Below are 9,648 nucleotides of genomic sequence, written 5' to 3'. Positions count from 1 at the left end.
GGGAGGAGATTATTTTTATATTGTAATAAATACATTCCATTGATTCACATGAAATTGTTAGTTTTTTTAATTTAAAAAATACTTCAAACGCCTTTCTCCTGGCTGCCTCGGGCTCCACCCCAGGCTCACGTCCGTCTGTGGATTGGTGAGGGAGGAAGAGCATGCACACTCTGCTGAGGAATCTCTATAATTACGGCCGACGTTCCAAGTCTGGATCTCTGCGAAGGGGTGCAGGTTTGATCCCTGCATCGGGAAGAAACGCCAACGCATTTCTCCTAGTATTCTCTTGCTTCTCTAGTGTTCTGACCTGGAGAATTCCACGGACCGAGGAGCCTGGAGAACTCGAGTCCATGGGGTCGCAAAGTGAGGGGCTGACACTTTCGCTTTCGTTTCATATCGATTCTACTTTTGCATCATTTGGGGAACATTAAAAACACCAGTGAAGGTCAATTGCATCTGAATCTCCAGGCACTGATTTTTTTTTTTTTTTTTAATTTCCTAGAGTTGAGAATCAGTGCCTCAGATAAACAATTTCAGATGATTCAGTGTCAGGGTTGGGACAAAAAACGGCACGGGACCAGCAGCTTGGAATTCAGATGGGCGCCTGCGCTGGGAGAGTGGATGGGGAAGTGAGCCCAGGGAGCTTAGCCTGAAGGAGGGTTGGGGTCATGCAGCAGGTGAGGAGACACAGCAACTTTTTACAACTGTCTACCTTAGCAAAGGTTAGAACTGGACATGGAACAACAGACTGCTTCCAAATAGGAAAAGGAGTACATCAAAGCTGTATATTGTCACCCTGCTTATTTACTTATATACAGAGTACATCATGAGAAACGTTGGGCTGGAAGAAGCACAAGCTGGAATCAAGATTGCTGGGAGAAATATCAATAACCTCAGATATGCAGATGACACCACCCTTATGGCAGAAAGTGAAGAGGAACTCAAAAGCCTCTTGATGAAAGTGAAAGTGGAGAGTGAAGAAGTTGGCTTAAAGCTCAACATTCAGAAGACGAAGATCATGGCATCTGGTCCCATCACTTCATGGGAAGTAGATGGGGAAACAGTGGAAACAGTGTCAGACTTTATTTTTGGGAGGCTCCAGAATCACTGCAGATGGTGACTGCAGCTATGAAATTAAAAGATGCTTACTCCTTGGAAGGAAAGTTATGACCAACCTAGATAGTATATTGAAAAGCAGAGACATTACTTTGCCAACAAAGGTCCATCTAGTCAAGGCTATGGTTTTTCCAGTGGTAATGTATGCATGTGAGAGTTGGACTGTGAAGAAGGCTGAGTGTGGAAGAATTGATGCTTTTGAACTGTGGTGTTGGAGAAGACTCTTGAGGGTCCCTTGGACTGCAAGGAGATCCAACCAGTCCATTCTGAAGGAGATCAGTCCTGGGATTTCTTTGGAAGAAATGATGCTAAATCGGAAACTCCAGTACTTTGGCCACCTCATGTGAAGAGTTGACTCATTGGAAAAGACTCTGATGCTGGAAGGGATTGGGGACAGGAGGAGAAGGGGACGACAGAGGATGAGATGGCTGGATGGCATCACTGACTCAGTGGACGTGAGTCTGAGTGAACTCCAGGGGAGGGTGATGGACAGGGAGGCTTGGTGTGCTGCAATTCATGGGGTTGCAAAGAGTCGGACATGACTGAGCAACTGAACTGAACCTTAGCAAAATGCCCATCAAGTTCTGCAGCTGATGATACTTGCAAGAGTTAGGAAGAAAGTCAGGAATGGACACATGCGTGTGTATAATTGCACTCCTTAGCAGTACACCTGAAACTAACACACTCAGTCACCGTGCTCTGTTATAATAGGAAGGGCAGGGAAGCCTGGCGACCATGGGGTCACAAAGAGCTGGACACGACTGAACCACTGAACAGCAACAACAAATGCTCTAATATGAAATTGAAAATATAAATATTTATGTTTTATCTAATACAAAATTGAAAGTGAAGTGGCTCAGTCGTGTCCAACTCTTTGCGACCCCATGGACTCTAGTCCACCAGGCTCCTCTGTCCGTGCGATTCTCCAGGCAAGAGTACTGGAGTGGGTTGCCACTTCCTTCTCCAGGGGATCTTCCTGACCCAGGGATCAAACCCAGGTCTCCTGCATTGCAGGCAGACGCTTTACCATCTGAGCCACCATGGAAACCACCAATATAAAATACAATTAAATTTCAAAAAAAGGAAGAAAGGCAGAAAAGAAGGGAGAGAAGGATGGGGTGGGGGGCAAAAGGAGAGCAGAAAATGAAAGCCATCAACTTGTAGAGCTTGTCCTCGACTCCAGCCGATGGCTTCAGGAGACAGAGAAAATGAAGACAGAACTAATAAAAGGGCCACACGATCTGTTACTCTACTGTCCACCATCAGAGGGGAATTCAGAGCTGGAGCGCCCCTGACCACCTCACTGCTCCCATTTTATGGGTGAAGGAACCAGGGCACGGAGAGGTCACGTGAGGGGTCACGGCATCGCTGGGACTGGAACTCGCTGCTTTGCACTAAGCCCAGGGCTCCGGGGGGCAGGCTTCCCATGCACAGGCCACCCCTCCCCACAGGGTGGGTTCTGTTTTCTCATCCACAGGCTGAGGCTGTGAATGTGTGAGGCTGAGACCTAAGGTGTGGCAAGATAACACTCACTCTCATCAGACGCATGTCTTTGGAGAGCATCTTCCACGTAAATATCTCAGCAAGGGTCCACCCTCTGCAGGCAGGCAGCACGTGACCAGCACTGCGGGTGCTGATTCACTGTCCGATGGGCCCGGTGGGTCCATCATAGGCCGGGGTCTGGCAGCTCCCGGCTTCAGCTGCACCCGCTGCTTGGAGTCTGACCCCAGTCAGCGTCTGTGATGGGCTTTCTGGGGCTTCCTCCGCAGCAGGAAGGTGGCTCTGCGCTGCCGGCCAGCCTACCTTCACCGCCACTGCCCAGTACTCATCACTGTCTCAGTCCCAGGGACCTCTCTGTCCCATTGCCATGGCCACCAGCCTCGCCCCAGGCCTCCCAGTGCTGCAATGCTCACGGATTCTGGGTGACATGCGGGGAGATGCCCAGCAGTTGGAGAAGACACCGTCCTCCTCTGAAAGCTGTCCTGAGGCTGTTCCGTGGGACCCTCTGGGCTGTTGGCGGAGTCTTTCAATGGTGTCCACTTGGCGGCCGTCTGTGACCGAGCAGGGATGGTTCATTTCCCTCCTGCAGCAGCTTCCTGGCACCTTAACCCCAATCCTAAAGAGCTAAAGAAGGCTGTTCCCGGAGCTCAGATGCTGGCTGGTGCTAAACCCTGAAAACCTCACCGGCTGTTCCTGAAACTCCAGCTCTTGAGAGAGAATGTACCTCCCCCCCAACCTGCCGCCACAAGAGGCCTGGCCTGGCCCGTTCCTGGTGCCCCTGAGCCTCCTGTGACCCGAATCGGCTCCGAGACAGAGGAATCAGTGGCGGGCAAGGCAAAGAAGCACACGGCTGGGACTAGAGCTGTCCGCTCTTCACAAGCAAACGAAGGCAAACCTCCGGCATGCAGCACGGCCTGAGTCTCGGCCGGCCCTGGTGATCTGCCGGCCCAGTGCTGGCGATCACGGCCATCCCAAGCAGCGAGGGGCTCCCTGAACCAAGCACACTGCCAAGTGACACCTGTCCCTAGGGGCGGACCGCCTGCACTCCCCTCATCAGCACTTTACCCCTAATCCTCCACCAAGAGCAGGCAGGCAGGAAGCCCTGCAGGTCAGAAGGCATCAGAAAACGCTGTTTTCACAATGGACACCCCCACCCCTCCACTCAGATCGCAAAGCCAGGGAGACCAGAGCCACACCCACCCAGGGGATGAGCCCCGTTGTCCCGGAGCCCGGCCCAGGGCGGGGGAGCAGAGATGGACTCACAGGTGTTCACCCCCGTAAGAAGGGCCCAGGGCGGGGCGGGCAGCGGCCAGTTCTGCTGACCAGCCTGCAGCAGTTCCAGCTACCCAGGGCCCAGGGCCACCCACCTCCAACCCAGTCCTCAGTTTGGGCGTTCATCTGCCCAGAGGTACTTTGCTGAGGATTGCCCTGGTGGCTCAGACAGTAAAGCGTCTGCCTACAAATGCCTACCATGTGGGAGACCCGGGTTCAATCCTTGGGTTGGGGAAGATCTCCTGGAGAAGGAAATGGTAATCCACTCCAGTATTCTTGCCTGGAAAATTCCATGGATGGTGGAACCTGGTAGGCTACCATGGGGTCTCAAAGAATCGGACACGACTGAGAGACTTCACTTTATTTCACTTTCACTTTGCAGAGGAGGAGCTGGAAAAAAAAAAAGGAATATTCAAATTGAGCTGCCTCAGGGAAGCAGCTTCTTTAGAAGTAATGTCCAAAAACTAATCTCTTTCCAGTGGGAGGGATATGATCGCAAATTAGTAACTAGATAAAAATTAAAGAAAGGAGGCTGTGGTTTGAATTTCTTCGTACGTTTTTGTGTTCACTTGGAATAATTTATTCAGCTTCTCCTGTAAGTTCGAATGTCCTCACAAAGATTTATGGTTTAATTTTTTAAATTGAGGGACAAAGTGTTTACCTCTAGAACTGGCAAAGCAAACCTCAAGTTCAAGCCTTAATATTCAGACCCCACGTCCAGGCCCACGTTCCCGTCAGACCATCAGTACCACCAACTTTTAACAGTATCCCAGGGATTTCCCAGTGGTTGAGTGGTTAAGGCTCCTCACTTCCAAGTCAGGGGCTCGGGTTCGATCCCTGGTTGGGAAACTGAGGTTCCACATGCTGTGTGGTCCAGGAAAAAAAAATCCCCTAAAAGGGGAGAACAAAGTTGGTGGCTCTGAGGTCTGGAAAGGCCAGTGTTCAGAGGGATTGGCAACCGTCACACGTCCCAGGAGAGTCCGCACACATCATCCTTCCTCCCGTCATCCCTCCCCGCCCAGCACCCACATCACTCCCATTTATTCAGATGACTCTCAGGGTCTGCGAAGAATATTTAGAGGATCGGGAGGCTGGCCAGGGTCCAGCAGGAAGAAGCCTCAAACACGGAGAACAAACTGGACTGAACCAGCTCCCAAAGTTGCTGGCATGCTATGGAGACACGCCATCTCCTGAGAGACAGTTGGAAACTCCTTGCACAGCAGAAGACGGGCCCCTCATGCATGCTTCGCCCCGCACGCACACGACTGCTGTCTGCCCCTCGCTGGTTCACAGGCCCCACGAGTCTCGGGGGGGCGAGGGGTGGGCAGCTGCTCCCTGACCCGCCCGCGGCTGAGGCAGGATGAGCAGTGGTTTCCAGCTGGGCTGGGCTGCGTGCGGTGACTCACGGAAGCCTCTGGGTGGGGAGACGGGACCCATATCCCCTTCGTGAAGCCGTGTCCCCAGGAGAACGGGCGTGGAGGGGAAGCTGTGGAGGCACGCGTGTGTGCTCAGTCGCTTCAGTTGTGTTTGTGACCCTGTAGACCGTAGCCTGCCAGGCTCCTCTGTCCTTGGAATTTTCCAGGCAAGAATTCTGGAGCAGGTTGCCATTTCCTCCTCCGGAAGATCTTCCTGAGCCCGCCAGGCTCCTCTGTCCATGGGGATTCTCCAGGCAAGAAGACTGGAGCGGGCTGCCATTTCCTCCTCCAGGGGATCTTCCCGACCCAGGGATGAACCTGAGTGTTACGTCTACTTGCTTTGGCAGGAGGGTTCTTTACCATTAGCATCACCTGGGGAGGCCTGCCACCTTCCAATAGACCAGGGGAAACTCCAAGTTTTTTTTTTTTTTTTTTTTACTGGATTTCAAGTATTTGGAGGGCTCATGTGCCGCTGGCAGCTGCTGACTTCCTGAGCCTTAAACAAAATAAGAAGTGTCTTAGCACACGGTGTGGGGTTCGGGAGATGTGGGTTCGGACATGGCCCCTAGTCACCTACCCTCTCCAGGACTTCACCTCGGAGACGAGATGCGGCTGCGGCTGCTCCTGCTGCTGTCTGAGGCTCAGAGGAGAGGCAGGCGGGGTGGTCTGGTGGAGCCTGCTTGGGGCCAGGGCACAGATATGTCTTCCGTGTCTGTCACACTGTGGTCACTCGGTACATGTTGATCCTGTCCCCCTCCTTCCCCAGGTGAGTAGCCACCGTAGAACAGGTTCCATCAGCTCTGCCTCTCAGCGAAGCCACACATACGGCTTCTCAGAGACACCAGGTCCCCCCCACAAGGTAACCCAGGGGCATCTGCAGATCAGGCTTCCAGCCCTGCTCTGTCTCTGGCTGCTGGGGCAGCTTGGTGTGCAGAGGTCACAGTCCCTCTCCTCTCCCCTGACCACCCACTTCCCCATATTTAGTTAGATGTTGAGTTTCTCTCCATGAACCTGGATGGTCCGTGATCGGCAGGGCTTGATTTGTCTCAATTTGTGGCTTCATCACCCCTCCCAGACAGCTTCTGTCTCATGGCCCCAGACGGCTGTCCAGATCCAGCCATCTCATCATATTCTAGATGAACCACATCCATCGTGATAAACCGTTTTGTAATACTGAAGCCTTTCCTTGTGAGAAATCCTTCCCAGAGACCCGATTGAATAAAAAAGCTCAGGGGAGGGAATGAAGGTCTGCTCAGTTCCCCAGCCCACCTGCTCTTAAAGGCCAAGCAGAAGGCAGCCCCTGGGGTTCCCTGGAGCATATTTAGAGAACTGCAAGACCTTGTTCTGAATCTGACACTCTGCAATGCTCAGTGTTTTCAGGATCACTTGGGCTCATTTCTGAGCCTGACAAAATTAGCTCAAGGCCGATGTGTAACACGCATCAGGAAGAAGGTGGCCAGACGTCCTTCCTCACCCGGCTCTGCACATCTGTCACCCAGGAGAAGCCACCTGGAAGTGAATTCCTATAATTAACTGATCTCAGTTGGAGACTCAGCAGCTTTGGGGGAGGGGAGAGAATAGGAAAAAGAAATACGAGAAAATAATGTACCCTATCCTGAAAAGAGTGTCCAATGAACATAAACCGATCAGTGGAGGCTGTAGAAATAGGACCTGCGATAAATTAGTGTGACCGGCAGGGAGGGGTGGGAGTGGGGGAGGGGTGCGAGTGGGGGAGGGGTGCGGGGAGCATGGGGCAGGAGACCCAAACTCCTCGTCCACGTCTGCACTAAGTACTGACCTTGAACAGAGCGTATCTGTGTTTTAGTGGCCTCCAGGGTAGGGCTAGACCAGGCTTAAACTTCTGCGTGATTCTTCCAGCCATAAACTTCTGTGAGTCTAAGGATTGTGGGCACTTGAGAATGTTGACAAGATGGCCAACTCGGACTTCCCTGGTGGTCCAGCGTTTGAGACTGCACACTTTCAGTACAGGGGGTGTGCGTTTGATCCCCGGTCGGGGAACTAAATTCCCACCTGCTGCTTTGCCTAAAACATGTTTTAAAAAGTCATCAGGAACCCAAGTCCCCGCTAGCTCTGGGCTCTCCCAACCTCAGGCTCGGGCGTCTTGTCTCACGGTTCCCCGAGCCCTTAGTGGCCCTGGGTTCACACGCAGACCAGCAGGGCGGCCTCTCGGGTCATCAGTCCGCGCAGTTTCACAGGCTCTGCGCTCACAGGGGCCCCCACTTGCTTTCATGCCTTGCTGTCACCATCGTGAAATCTTTAGTACTTTTACCTTTGAATTTGTGTTTTGTGAGTGGAGTCCTAGGGACAATGAGACGTGCGTGTGAGCAGAGAAGGACTGTGCAATGCGGGGCCCACCCTTCCCTGCTGCCCCATTCACAGGCCCTTACCCCTGACGTCATGAGCACAGAATCCTGGGGGGCCCACGCACCCAGGAGTCCCCCGGGACTCAAGTATAATACACCGCACTGAGTAGCTGGGGCCGCAGGTAGCCCCCAGAGGCCATGATTCCGTCCAAACTGGAACTGGCTTTAAACGCAGGAAGAAGACCGCAGAGCTCTACTAAAGCACAGAAGCCCAAAAACTGTCCTGTTCTCGCACTGGTGTCACTTCCCTGGATCAGCCAAGCACTTACTCTGAAAAGGACACGGAAGGAAAAACAGAAGTGGAAGCTTAACACACCGGTGTGGATTATTCCAGAAGGAAGCCAGTAGAACTCCAGCCTGTGGCTCTGAAAGCCGCAATTTTTTGCCTTCTTCCTCCCCCTTGATTGTTTTTTCCTTCTTCTATCAACACAGCAGCAGGCAACCATCTAAGTCGCGTGCAGAGGTCTCTCTCGCTGTGGGTGTCTGCCCAGAACTGTGTCATCTTCCTGGACGCTGGCCCTCCAGTCTCCTTTCCATGGCTGTCACGTGAGCCCCAAGGTCTGGTGTTTGCTCCCCTAAAGCAACAAGTCCCCTACTTCTCCAGTTCCTCCAAGAGTATTTTAAGAAGAAAAGGGGGAACATCTATCTCAGAGCTTATTTTTCACTGTACACCCTTTTTCATACTTAAATGCCTTAGCGTGTGTCTACAGGATCCAGAAAACAGGTCTATTATCTATATTTGTGTGTGTGTTTAGTCGCTCAGTTGTGTCCAACTCTTTGTGACGCTTCAGACCGTAGCCTGCCAGCCTCCTCTGTCTGTGGGATTCTCTAGGCAAGAATACTGGGGTGGGTAGCCACAGCCCTCCTCCGGGTGATCTTCCCGAACCAAGGGGTCGAATCCAGGTCTCCTGAATTACAGGCAGATTCTTTACTGACGAGCCACCAGGGAAGCCCCTGTCTGACTCTGTGTGACCTCATGGACTGCAGGACAGGGAAGCCCAGCTCGCTGCAGACCTTAGGATCCAAAACAGCTGGACAAAACTTGGCGACTGAACAGAGACACGAAATCGGTATTTTTACAATCACCTATTCTCCGTTGTTTCAGAAAGGAAAATAAAACAAACAAAACAACTCAAACATCTTTCATGAATACCCAAGGAAAAAAAGGAGCTATCCTCCATCCCAGAAAAAAAAAAATCTTCTCAAAGAGTGGCATCAAAATGTCAGGGTCCGTCCTCATTTCTTTCTTGAGGATAACTGGCAACCCACAACTCCCCTGAGGGGACGACAGAGGATGAGAAGGTTGGATGGCATCACTGAGTCAACGGACATGAGTTTGAGCAAACTCTGGGAGAGGCTGAAGGACAGCAAGGCGGGCTGCAGTCCACAGGGTCACAAAGAGTAGGACACGGCTGAGCGACTAACCATTCAGAGCAGCATAACTCCCCTGATCCCAGTGTGGAAGCAGCTCTGCAGAAGTTACTCTGCCGGGAAATGGAGACCTCGCCCTGGCCAGCCTCTCCGTCTCCCTGCGCCCTTTTCAGCGGCTGCTTGTCAATCATGTGTGGGGATGGAAAGCCGGGCACGCATGCGGGGAGCGCGACTGGGCGTGGAAGGCGGAGCGCCGTGGTTTCTTCTTCCTTCTTCCTGCTGTGCTTCAGCAACTCCACACCTACTCCTGCACAGACTTGTTGGAGAATAAAAGCTGTCAGGGCCAGAAAAGAGCTGAAGGTGCTTATTTCCACCCAGAGGAGAGTGGCACTCCCAATGATACGCTGCAGGCGTGTGCAGAGCCAGGGCCCAGGGTGCGTGCTCCAGGCCCAGTTCCGTTCCAACAACTATATCTAGCTCCCCAGAGCCGCCCCCACGTATGTGCCCAAGACCAGCTTTTGTCCTGAAACAAGAAGACAACCAGTTCTATTTCCACACTGCAGCTCGTAAAATGTAGAGAAGAACTTTTC

Source organism: Bos indicus x Bos taurus, chromosome 23 (genome assembly GCF_003369695.1).
Source record: "Bos indicus x Bos taurus breed Angus x Brahman F1 hybrid chromosome 23, Bos_hybrid_MaternalHap_v2.0, whole genome shotgun sequence".
NCBI classification, from domain to species: Eukaryota; Metazoa; Chordata; class Mammalia; order Artiodactyla; family Bovidae; genus Bos; species Bos indicus x Bos taurus.
This window is presented reverse-complemented; position numbering follows the sequence as displayed.